Source organism: Lontra canadensis, unplaced genomic scaffold (genome assembly GCF_010015895.1).
Source record: "Lontra canadensis isolate GAN:19392208 unplaced genomic scaffold, GSC_riverotter_1.0 scaffold69, whole genome shotgun sequence".
Taxonomy (NCBI): Eukaryota; Metazoa; Chordata; class Mammalia; order Carnivora; family Mustelidae; genus Lontra; species Lontra canadensis.
In genome coordinates, this window is record NW_022631063.1 from 52,261 (window position 1) to 63,652 (window position 11,392).

The following is an 11,392-nucleotide window of genomic DNA, read 5'->3' on the forward strand; positions in this document are numbered from 1 at the left end:
TATGTATTAGGCAAAAAGACTTTCTCCCAGTCTTGCAGGAGTGGCTTTGCATAGAAGATGAACCTATTATTCAACCTTGCCTTATCTCTTGGTCATCTCTCAAACCTTGTGATTGTCTAAGTAGCCTGATTTTTCTTAGTAAATCCCAGTTGTTGAGGGTATGAAAAGACCTCTGAATTTTCTAGAGGGAGGGATCTCAGTTAAGATCTAACTGAAAGCTAGACCCTTAGGCAGCAGCTTTAAGGGAATACAAATATATATAGTCCTATGGGATCACAATCGTATACACCGCTGGCCCCCAGACCAAGTAATCTGGAGGTCCCACCTTAGCAACAGTTGCAAAATTTGGGCTCCTGATGGGTTTATGAGCTCCATTCTGGGAGGTACCAGTGAACTGTAGTGAGGCCACATAAGTGCTCAAAGATAGTATCTCCCAGCCTATATTCCCTGTGAGCATTTTTGTAACTTTTTGATGTGTGATAAAACTGAAGACTGCTCAGGCTGAAGCTCCAGTCCAAGTAGATATGCCTTTTACACAGGAAGACTCTGAGTATGTTTTAGTCCACTGTCTGTGCATTGCCCTGGGGGTGGTAGCCTGCCAAGAACTTTCTGTAATTGTTTCAGATTTATGGGGCCCAGAAATGGCCAACACAGCCAGGCATTTAAGGGACACACTCGCCTTGTGTGTTGCATACCTTGACAGGGAGGGGTGAGGTAGTCACCCAGGTGGCTTATGCAGCACTGCAGGGAATGGCATGTGGGTGTGAGTCGTGAACACTAAGGCTAGCAGGTTAGAGAGAGAGAGAGCAAAATTGTGTCTGGTAGTGTCATTGTTAACAGGGTAAAGGGAGAACATAAAAAATGACACCCACCAACATCTTTGTCCCCAGAGAGAGTTCCAGCAGGGTCCTGCCCTTCCAACAGATGTTTTAACATTAGCAGACATATCCTTCTCTTATGGTCTAGACAGTATTTAAACTGATGGTTCTGCACTGGGTCTCAGAGTGAGTGAGTCTGCATGTGGAGCCCCTTGAGAGTAGAGTCTCCATTCACTACAGCCCCAGTGGTTTTCAAAACCAGATGTTTTGGGGGCTCATCTTTCCAGTGTAGGTCCCAAGAGTTAGGGTGCTTGATGTGGGGTACAAACCTCTTTGTTATCAGGAAGAAGATTCATATTTGTGAGATCCCTCCCACTGTTGGCTGCAGTGCCCTGTGTGGAAGGTTTGGCAAGAAGTGTCTCTGCCTCTCCTACCTGTTTCAACATGGCCCTTTTATTTTTCGTTATGGAGGAGCTTGTTTAGGGAGTTTTCTGGTCTTTTTAGAGGGAATTTGCTATATGTAGCTGTAGAATTTTTGTGTCTGTCGGAGGAAGCAAGTTAGGTCTTACTACCTTGCCATCTTAGACTACCAAACTTCCCTTTTTTTTTTTATTGTGGTAATATCTACGTAAGATAAAATTTACCATATAACTTCATACTAGTCAGAATGGCTATTATCAAAAAGAGAAGTGTAACAAGTGTTAACAAGTGTATGGAGATAAGGGAACCCTTGTGCCTTCGTTGGTGGAGATGTAAGTTCATGCAGCCATTATGAAAAATAGTATGGAGGTTCCTCAAAAAATTAAAAATAGAACTACCATATGATCTAGAAATTCCACTTCTGGGTATTTATCTGAGGAAAATGAAAATACTGATTTGGAAAGATAGTATGCACCCATATGTTCATTGAAGTATTATTTACAATAGCCAAGATATGGAAACAACCTAAGCGTCCATCAATAGATGAATGAATAAAGAAAACATGTTAACACACCAAACACTGCAATATTACTCAACCAAGAAAAGCTGAATCTTGTGACAACATGGACCTAGAAGGTGGTATGGTAAGTGAAATTAAGTCAGACAGAGAAAGACAAACATTGTGTGATTTCACTTATATATGGAATCTAAAAACAAAACAGATGAACAAACCAAACAGAAACAGACGAACAAACCAAACAGAAACAGACTCATAAAGGCAGGGAATAAACTGGTAGCTGCTAGAAGAAAGGAGAGTTGAAAGATAAGTGACTAGGTGAAGGGGATGAATTGGCACAAAGTTCCAGGTATGAAACAAGTAAGTCATGGGAATGTAAAGCCCAGCATAGTGAATATAGTCAATAATATTGTAGTAACTTTGTAAAGGGACAGATGGTCTAGACATTGTAGTGATCATTTTGTAATGTATATAAATGTCAAATCACTATGCTGTACACTTGAAACTAATATTGTATGTCAACTGCACTTCCAAAAAAGGATAAAATTTACTGTTTTAACCCTTTTGAGTTACAACTCCATGGAGTTAAATATATTCATATTGCTATGTAACCATTGCCACTATTCATCTTTAAAACTTTTCCATAATGCCATTCTGCAATTCTGTAGCCATTGAACATTAATTCCCCATTTTTCTTTCCCCCACAATCTTTAGTAATCACTCTTCTACTTTCTCTATGAATTTTACAACTCTAGGTTCCTCATATAAGTGGAATCATGCAGTGTTTTTTCTTTTGTGTTGGGCTTATTTTATTTAGCATGTTTTCGTGGTTCACCCATGTTAAAACACGTATCAGAATTCTATCCCTTTATAAGGTGGAATAATATTGTATTGCATGAATATATTGGAATTTGCTTATCCATCCACCTATTGGTGGGTTTTGGATTATTTCTACCTTTTGGCAACTGTGGCCATTTTTTTTTTTCCTGCTTGGGAGTTGTAATTATCCATTTTTCCCTTGCTGACAGTCTATTTGATTTCTCCACATTCCTTTTTTTAGTTCTGCTCATTCAGAAAATTTTCTGGAAAAGTGCCCTGCAGAGAATAATGAAGATATATTCCCAGCTATAGCTAGAAAGCAGGGCCATACTTGAAGAGATGGAACAAGGATTTGAGAGAAGAGGATGCTGTTTGTCTCGGGGTAGGGTTTTATAAAAGGAAAGGGAAAGAATTTTGTCACTTAGATAGCGGTGTGATCTTGGATAATATACTTGATCTATCTGAGCTTTGGATTTTCTCAACTGTAAAATGTAGAAATAATATCCATCTCATAGGTTTATTGCAGGGATTAAATGCTCAGAAGAGGTTAGTAAATAAAATGAAGTTTCTTCATGTGTGTCTTTGTTCTTATATCATGTGTGGTGGTTTTTTACAAATATAGGCCAAAGGCTTGTCATGATATAACTTAAAATACAGGAGCATTACATGATCATTTGGGGGTGCTGGGGAGAAGATAGCAGAAACAAGTAGTTGAATTCCAGAATTGCTGATTATGAGTTCCAAAAAGGGGCCAGTTAAGGAGTCATATGCTATGCATGTTAAGATGCTGTAGGGAGAGAGGATAAGCAACGGGTTCACACATGGACTCCATAGAGAAACAATTGCCAGCATTGACTTGAAGCTGAGCTGCTTATCACTTGGGAAAATCAGTTTTGCTAGATCCATGGTGATTATCAGCAGGGATTTATTTATTCATTTATGGTTAATGATTCTTTAAAGAATACAGGTAGACCAGTTAAAAACTAATAATAACTACCATTTATTGAGTGCTTACCATGTTCTAGATTCTGTGTTAAGTGCATTACGTATGTCATCTCATAATCCTCTCAGTCATTGGGAGATGTATGTACCATTGCCAATCCCACTGTATAGATGAATAAATTAAAGTTTAGAGAGATTAAGTAGTTTGTCTAATATTACACACTAATAAGTGGTGAGGTTGGTATTTGAGCTTGAGCACTTTGACTTAACTGTGCTTTTAATTACTACACAAAGATGAATTTTCTCTTTTCTTTTATATCCTTATAATTATGATCAAGATTCCAATTACATTTACTCAAAACTTATCAAGAATTTTTTCAGTTACTTTATCAGGAAGTTACTCAATATACTCAGGTTATAAAAGCTGTAATAAGGAAGGTTAAAATAACTAAACTTATTGTGGTGACCGTTTTGTGATCTATGCAGATATCAAATCACTGTGTTGTACACCTGAAACTAATACCGTATTGAATGTTAGTTATTCTTTAAGTAAAAAAAAAGAATCATTATTTTACTTATGTTAATTTTCTCTTTGATTAGAAAGACTAATTTAAAGAACTTCCATTTCTAAGTATGCATCAAAATGATTCAAGGTCAGAGATGTGATTTGAGACAGGGGAAGAAAAACTCACTAAATATGACATTTTTCAAGTAATACTGTTATTAAGGAGTTTTTTCCTCTGGAAACTTGAATACCAGACCGCTGGAGTGAAGACATACTCTTTAATTCATCCAGTACATATTTGTTAAACATCTACTAGAGATTATGTACTATAAAGGCTTGCAATATTAAGGAAGCCACAGTCTTGTCTTCATGGAGGTCATCGTCTAGTGGTGAGAATGGACAAGCAGGTACTATAATAAAATACAAGGCTCTGAAAGCACAGGAGGTAGGTCCCAACTAGAAGATGGAGAAAGGAAAGCTCGAGGAGAAAGAATCCTTTTGAAGCTGAGTTACATGAGGTTCAAGGGGGGAAATTATTAAAAATAGAATAAATAAAATTAACTATCAAATGACAAAGTTGGAAAAAGATTTACAACATATGTACTGTCAAGGGTTATATTTTTAGTACATAAACCACTTTATAAACAATCTTAAAATCAAATCCCTTAGACTTGAGACTTGAGAGAGGAAGTTTGCAAAGCATGTTGTCAATATCCTTGCGGAAGAATAAAGAAGACAAGCTGTTCTCAAAAAATTTGCAAATAGCCTCAATAGCAATAGAAATAGAAATAGCAAATTGGTACAAAATTGAGATATATTTTTTCAAATATCAATTTGTTAAAGATTAGAAGATTAATAGTAACCAGTATTGAGGCAAAGGTAAGGGAAGGGGGTGTTACCATTTATTTACTTACAGCTACCAATTAAATAGTTTCATTCTTCTTAGAAGATGCTTTGGCAGCATGTACTGGAAGTGTTCATTTCTTTTGTCAGAGAAATTTTACTTCTAGTGTCATTTAAAGGAAAAAAAATAATCAGAAGCTTAAGTAAAACTTTGAGTAGGGGCTATACTTTAGACCATTTACATCAGCAAAATAATGGAAGTCATGTTGGTTAATTAATTAGGTATGTTCTTGTGATAGATTGATGTTTTTCCATTAGTATTAGGTTGGAGAAGACATTGCAGAAAATGTCAGGAAGCATATATGATGGATTCCTAAGTAAAAAAAAAAATGTTACGGGGGCGCCTGCATGGCTCAGTCTGTTAAGCATCTGACTTTCGCTCAGGTCATGAGCTCAGGGTCCTGGGATCAACCCCTTTCAGGCTCTAGGCTCAGCGGGTTGTCTGCTTGTGTCTCTCCTTCTCTCCCTCCCCTTGCTTATGCTCTCTCTCTCTAAAAAAAAGGTTAAAAAATTCATATATATTATGATTCTGTGTATTTAAACATCAAGATGTTTGCAGTGGCTCTCTGAATGTGTTAAAACTGCAAATAAGCTTTTCTTCTTTGTGCTCTTCATTTTTTTCATGTTTTCCATAATAAACAAGTATATTTTATTAATTAGGAAAAAAGAGATAGATACAATTTTAAAATAATATCTTGGATTTATAAATTGAAATGAACATGTAAGTTAATTTAGCAAATGCCTGTTTATGTAATTAAGTGAATTATAATAATTTAAAACTTTAATATAGCCTTTCCTAATTTCACTGTTTTTTTCCTCTCTAATATATACTTTTTCCAAAGAAAATGCCTTGTAGATATTTGTTAAGCAATGTTTTCATGTTAAGAAACACAGTAAGCAATGTTCATCTTTCTCCCAATGTAATTATTTTTTGTTGTTGTTCATAAAAAACAACAGTATAATTATATTTTATTTAGTGATTGGAATGAAAGGAAATGTGCTTAATTATAGTAAAGAAATTACTTATAAACAAAGTTTAAAAAATTTTTGTTCTTGAAGTAAGCACGAAATAGTGTTACCAAGGGGAAAAAAAAAATTCTCCATTTTTTATCCTGTCTAAAAATAGGGTAGAAAAATTATCTGCTTTAGAAAGCTTAGGTGTTAATCCTCAATAAAGTAGAATCATGTGACTTAGTGACCTTTTACTATTGCTTATAATTTTGTTATTTAAAGCCTTGAATAAAGTATATTTTCTTCATTTTTTGTATCTAGAATAATAAAAAGCATATCCTAGAATAAGGATTATAAAGTTATTGACCCAAATAGAGTTTCTAAATCTATCTCTTGTGTGAAGTCTGAAAAGCATTAGTACTCACTGACGTTTAACAGCTAAGACCATAACGGTTATTTCACGTATTTTCCTAAATTTATTAGGTAAACTGTACTATAATCAAAACTACATTTAAAAAATTATGTTTTAGAACTATCTCTTTAATGTTAAAGAAAAAAATATATTTTTTTTATTGAGTAGAAGGTGACTAAAATATCTCTTGGTGCTTTTATGTCCTTTCTTTAGTCTTCTACTCATAACTAAAGAATAACTTAACATTCACAATTTTGTGAGTAGAATTTAGTGGTTGCCTTCATTAGTAAGGGAAAATTATGAAAACAAGTACTGCCCTCCCAGATATTATTGATTTTCTGGTTATTAAGATTTAGATACCATAGACTTATAAAAGCAAGATCTTTTGAGGTTTTATAGTATTTTTTTATTAATGTTTTAGGGTACCATATTTTTCTGCTAGTTAAATTAACATTGTAGTGGGCAAGTCAACTATACAGTAGGTAGGGCAGACTCTTGGCAAAATCAAGAAGTAAAACAAATACATCTTTGCACCTTTCTTTCACTTTCTCCTTTGCTGCATTCTCACGCAGATTCTTATCCAGGTTCTTTTTGGCTTGCTCTGCCCTGAGCACCCCAGGCTACTTAAACCTTTCTTGTTCTCCAAAGAGAGTATAGATTCATGGCGTATACTAATCTCCAAAATAAACTTAAAAATTCAATCTAAGCAACATAATTTCTCAATCCAGTAAAATATGGAATGACAGCTGATACTGAGAATTTCAGGCACATTTGACACGTTGGCACATTCCTGTGTCTTAAATCACAGTGTGTGAGCCTGCCTAATCCGTCTGTGCTGTCCCCTAACGACTAATACAGAACCTTACTTATTTGGTGTTTTTCAAATGTATGGTAGGTGTCATTTGTTTACTAAAAGGTTGGGATCAACACCATAGAATGAATTCTCTTAGACTGGAGTTTGAAAGAAGTAATAACCATATTAATATAGATATTAATTTTATTTCCATGTGAATATAGACTATATGTTTGTGTATATATACAGACTACATATATTTTAAATTGTGCTTCATTTTCTGTAATCAGATATGATGCAGTGAGATGCAAGTATAAACTGTCATTGTACACAGAGAAAATAAAAAGTACATTTATACAAATTTAGCTTGTTTATTCCCTTAAAAAAGAAAAAAGTTTGATTTTGATTAAAAAAATTAGAGCCTGTGTTCTTGCGGATATGTAATTAATATTGTCTTCATTAAGAAAAAATATTGTTGAGCTTTTGTGTCCTCAATTCTATGATTTTAAAGAATCTTAAAATACATTTCCTGCCCTGAGGAGGTTTATAATCTCATTGAGGAGAGTGCTTTTCATTCTTTCTCAGGAGACATTAATTGAATGCTTACTTATGCAAATGAAAAATTCTTTCTCTTGAGGCGTTTATAGGTTAAGAAATAAAACATGTACATTAATGTTATGAAACAAATTCATTGATGGTAAACAGGCATAATAGAAATTCAAATAAAATTTTATGTTTGGAGGCCACATGCATAGGCTAAATGCCAAATAAGTGGAGTTAATGACAGCTTTAGAGAGATGAGCAGTGACTTAAGTACAGGGCCACTAAGGAAAATTTCACTTATGAGTTAAGACTTAAATTCTCCTTAAAAAAGAAAAAAAAAGAAAAAGCTAAGTGGAGCCTACGTTAACTCCAGAAGGACTTGTAAACATGTGGTTCCACACATTGGAATCTGACCTTTTACCTTTTTATAAATCAGCATTTTTCAGACACTGTAACAAATTTTATGTAGGTATATAGAAATATCGAATTATATAATTACTCAAAGAAAAAATATATAAATAGTTAAATATTGTGGTACATTTTCCTGTAGGCTGAAATTTTGAGTGTTGAACATATTTGACTCATTTCACTGTGAGAAAAATAGTTCTTGTGTGAATTATGTTAGAATTTTGTTGCAGCGAGTTATACCCCATGTATCGAGTCTAAGGAGGTGACAGTGGCTGGTGAGAATTAAGCCTTAAAGCCAATACTTAATACATAAAGATATGAAACATTGCTTTAAAGGAACCAAATGGCTCCCAAGCCTAAAAAAGTTTACTAGAACCAACTTGAGTATTGACATTGTTAAAGAAGAAGGGGAAATAGTCAGCAGCTAGGAGAGGATGGACAAAGGAAGACCACTGAGGCAAATGTTGATAGTCTCCTTCTGGTCCAGTATGGGACAGACAATTGAGTGCTTCACCTATCCCACACCTCCAGTGACCTACCTGGATATGGATGGGATATCTTTACACAATCAAGTTTCTGAATCTTATAGCTAACTCATCTAGGTTTGATGCTGTGCTTGTTAAACAAAATTTTCATTACAATTTGGCTTTTCATGGTGATGTACTGGAGAGACAGTACCTCAGTGGCCATGTATTATATACTAATAGATCTTAGCAAGAAAACAGAATTGTATCTCTAAGGGTGCAAGGTTAAGAGAAATACTTAAAACTTGGCACATTTATTAAGGTAATGCCAATCTTTGAGGACTTTTGTGAGACAGCTGGCTTTTCCAAATGACACCTTCTTTCCTTTTATTACTCATGTTTCCTACATTCTCCAATACTTTTGTTTAGAACACATGTGACTTTGCGACACATCATTTATTACACATCACCTGATATTTTAGCTAAGTATAAATAAACAAGTAAAATCTGTGGGGTCAGGGAAACCAATAATTTGAACTTGGAAATTAACCATGAAAATCTTCACAAGAGTTCAGACCCCCTCAACTCCCATTAAACTCGTATGTACAACTCCTATGTTTGCACTATTCTTATCTGTACAGTTTTCCCCCCGAATATACTTCATGATGCCTAAGGCCTGACCCATCCTTTACTTCTTTTTTTAAAATTTGTTTTTAAAGATTTTATTTATTTATTTGACAGAGAGAGATCACAAGTAGGCAGAGAGGCAGCCAGTGGGGGGTGAGGGTGTGTGGGGGAAGCAGGCTCCCCACTGAGCAGAGAGCTGGATGCGGGGCTCAATCCCAGGATCCTGAGATCATGACCTGAGCCAAAGGCAGAGACTTAACTCACTGAGCCACCCAGGTGCCTCCATCTTTTTTTTTTTTTAAAGATGTTTATTTATTTGACAGGCAGAGAGGCAGGCAGGGCAGGGGCGGGGTGCCCAGGAAGCAGGCTCCCTGCTGAGCAGAGAGCTTGATGCAGGGCTGGATCCCAGGACCCTGAGATCATGACCTGAGCCAAAGGCAGAGGCTTTAACACACTGAGCCACCCAGGTGCCCTCCCATCTTTTACTTCTTAATAAACTTCATGGTGTTAAAGCAGAACTCCATAAAATGAGTCAAATTTAAAAAGTACAGCGGATTCTTAAAAAAAAAAAATTGAAGACTAAAGGAGTAGAGCCTTTCTGTTTCTGTGCATACTTTTTTATAGGAAGAAATTTATGTTAGAAGGAAAAGGAAAACCAAACATGGTAAGGACAAAGGCCTTAACAGAGAAACATGGAAATACAACAGCTGTTTTGTTTATGATTGTGACCGGAATAATTTAGATTCTTATTTGATCTTCACTTAATTAATTTGAAACAGGATTTAAAACCTTCTTAAGCCAATTTGAAACTTAAAAGTAACCATCAGGCAATAGAAAATAAATTTGCAAAATTTCTCTTTATCCAGGTAATCATTTCAGTTTAAAATTGCTGAATGTTAATGATATTAAGATGGCTTCTTTCAAAAATCTTAGTATGTCAACAGTAAATACTTTTTTTGTATTTCTGTGTTCTGTATTCAAGGTCATTATGGCATTTATACTAGATTTCAATGAACTGTTCAAATTTCCATGTGTTTATACATGAATTGAATATGAAATTATACATGGATTGAATATGAAATTGTAACTAAGCAAAAATATTTGTGTATGTGAATATGATGTAGCAATTACTTTTTGTCCTCAAAGTAATAACAGTAAGATATCTGGATTTTGATAAAATGGAGACTGAATAAATATTATAACTTTCAAATACAGAGAAATTAAGAATCCTAAGGTCAATTGAGTTGAAAAAAAGAAAAAAAAGATAAAATCTCATTTTTCTTCCTTCATTATTTCTTGTTTCTGAAGTTTTCTGCTCTGTGCCATGGACTAAAATTGCATACCTATAATCAGCATTTATTTTGACTGTTATTTACAAAGTGGCTCTTGTTGCTGATGCTTTATTTATACTGCTTTATTTGCGCTTATATACCTAACAGTGATTGCTTTTGGAGGGAAAGAGAGGAGTAGAGTTGGTGATTTTAAAATTTCATTTTCTTGATGTTTTGTGTTTAGTTTCATTTTCATCACTGAGATATTATTTTGGAGACAGTCCTCCTTGGCCATCCTCTCTATCTAAAATACTGATGATAACAACTGTTAGCAATTTAATGTGGTTCCTTGAGGGATTTTAGATATATATTTAAAACCATTTATGTTTAAATTTTATTTTATAAAAGATTTGTTTCTTTATTTGAGAAAGAGAGAGAGACAATTTGAGAAGGGGGAGGGGCTGACTAGAGGGAGAGGGGAAGAATCTCAAGCAGATTCCCCACAGAGGACAGAATCTGATGCAGGGCTCAATCTTATGACCCTGAGATCATGACCTGAGTCAAAATCAAGAATATGATATTTAACTGACTGAGCCATTCAGGTGGCCCTAAAACTTTTTTTTTTTAAACATTTATGTTTAACAAAACATTTATTAACATTTACAGTTTTCCCAATATTTTGCTATTATAAATACTGTTGCCATAAACATCACAGCACTTATATCTTTGTGCTCTCATTCATTAGGATATTTTTATAGAATATGTTTCCAATGATTAAAATTTAAAAAATTATTATGGCTTTATTTATAGTCAGGCTAATGGAACATTAAATTAAAAAAAAAAAAAGAGCTTCCTAAGAGGCTAACTCTGCCTTCCACAACCCATGAACACTAAAGAGAACTAGAATTTAACAGAACACATATTCGGTGACAGCAAATACCATGGCTGACATGTATTGTATTTCCCTTGTTTGAGTCATCTTTGAAACTGCTTTTCTAT